Genomic DNA, 2,021 nt, shown 5'->3' with positions numbered 1-2,021 from the left:
CAGCCTCGGAACGGCCACCTCTACCTCTTGACGAAGTGTGACGACGTCTTGAGCTAGACCTCGCCGGCTCTCTTCGCCCCTCAGGCCTCGTACGGGTGTGAGAAGCAATCGGCTGACCCTGCAAAAAGAAATAAATCAGAAACAAGGTGAAAACTGAAGCATAGTGTTGAAACAATAAGTAAAGAAAAGTTACCTCTCGAACAGCGTCGTCTCAACGACAGGTAGCTGCGTTCATCATCCGGACGAGTTGGCTCCGGAAGGCATCTATGCATCGTGCCATAGCCGAAACCACCTCGCGTGAGAACTGTCAAGGAAAGTTAAGTCAGTAAAAATGCATGATAACTGAATACAAGATCCTGAATTAGAGCTAGACTTACCCTGGTCTGGTGACGAGGAATTGACCGCTCCACAAAGCGTTCGCCCTCAGGAGCCGGAGAAATCATCTCCTGGATCGGCCGGTACATCCCCTGATAGTGGATGTACATACAGGGTGGCACAAACTCAGTAGGACCATCCTGATAAAATAGAAAGAAATTAGTAAGGTGTTACTTGGGGGCTACTCAAAAACAAAAGCCAAGAATCTTACCCTCACATCCTCGGCCGGCACGGGGGCTGGAGCTAACAAAGGAAGTAGCTCCTTAGCATAACTCCGCCCAAGGATCACATGGGACCGCCAAAGAGAACTAGGCTCCTCAGCCATGCTCGGCAACTCTCTCTCGTCGAACATGTGGCGTGGTGGAGGAGCAGGAACGACAAAGACATCGGAAGAGTGCTGTCTAGCAACTCTCTCTCCTAAATACGCAACTGCTCCGTAGGTCCCCAGAAAATAACGGCGCTCAGCAGAGTACTGTGCAGCTAATCCAGGGACTGTCTAACTACCCCATGGCCGGTATACTACCTCAGGTCCCTATAAAAATACCAATCGGGTAAGAACATGTATAAAACATCGTAGAAGAGCAAGATAAGCACCAAAATCGTACCGAGATGATCCGACTCCGGACACACGCAGTAGACAGGTCGACATGGTGGCTGCCCCAAGAGGCGCTCACCGGATACCCCCTCGGTGATGGTCTCGCCGGCGCAATGGAAGGAAAGTATTCATAGAACCAGATCTACGAAAGGCTAAAGCATGAGTAAATGCTAACTAAACACATAGGGCTAAATTTTATAGGGAATAATGTTTACCTCTACAACTTTCCAGAAAGCGGACAAAGCGACATTCGTCCTAAGAGACCGGTGGCGACACGAGTCCCTCAGTGCGCGAACAAAGTCAGTATAAGCCAAGCTGGCCCAGTCATAAGTCCCGATCCGTCGGAGATCGCGAAAAGCAGGGAGATAGTAAAGCAATGCCCTACTACCCCTATCAGGGGAGAATGTCCCTGACAACAACATCAGCACAAAGATGCGCACCCGCTTCTCTCGAATGGTCGCATCGTCATCAAGAGCCGCTGCCAGCGTCGAGCGGCGAATCCCTCTAGCACTAAATTGAGTCGTCTCGACCTCAGCTCGGGCCCGAACAGCGATCGACCCCAGTAGTTCCTCGACCTCTGGAGAAAAGACGTCGATACCACCGTCGAATGGCAGCGGCACAGAAGAGAATCCAGTCCTGTGATGAGACTGAAGTCTGTAGGAGTGACCATCATCTCACCCCATGGAAAATGAAATGTGTTGGTGGTGTCCCAAAAGAAATCCACCAGAGCGCGTACTACGTGGTGACCCCCGCTGGAGGCGACCATAGCCTTGGAGGTCTCAAACAGGGCAACCAACCTGCAAGACTCCCATAGGAGTCTCGTCTCTCGATCTCTGGCGATATGCATCCTATACAAATCGCCGAGACCATCGCAGTCAGAGCCGTGATGTCGTGTCCTTCCAAGCTCGGTTCCCCGTCTCACCCTCTCAGAAATGTGGTGGACAGGGGCAAAGAACAAGGTCTTCTCATCCCATTCTGGGAACTGACCAAGCGAAGTGGACGGTGTAGTGTCGTCCTCCACGGGCTCATGCTCCCGTCTAGTGTTTCGGGA

The 2,021-nt window shown here is 51.7% G+C and overlaps 1 long non-coding RNA gene across 1 annotated transcript; it reads right to left on the bottom strand.

The window, feature by feature from the left end:
* Window positions 1-422: 422 nt before the first annotated feature.
* On the bottom strand, window positions 423-1,101 carry LOC145640975 (uncharacterized). The gene is made up of 3 exons (XR_014115060.1): window positions 981-1,101; window positions 587-907; window positions 423-515 (listed from the first exon to the last, which is right to left on the bottom strand). It is a non-coding gene; the product is annotated as an uncharacterized LOC145640975 (long non-coding RNA).
* Between the last annotated feature and the right edge of the window lie 920 nt (window positions 1,102-2,021).

Source organism: Chenopodium album, chromosome 7, assembly GCF_948465745.1.
Source record: "Chenopodium album chromosome 7, dcCheAlbu1.1, whole genome shotgun sequence".
NCBI classification, from domain to species: Eukaryota; Viridiplantae; Streptophyta; class Magnoliopsida; order Caryophyllales; family Amaranthaceae; genus Chenopodium; species Chenopodium album.
This window is presented reverse-complemented; position numbering and strand designations above follow the sequence as displayed.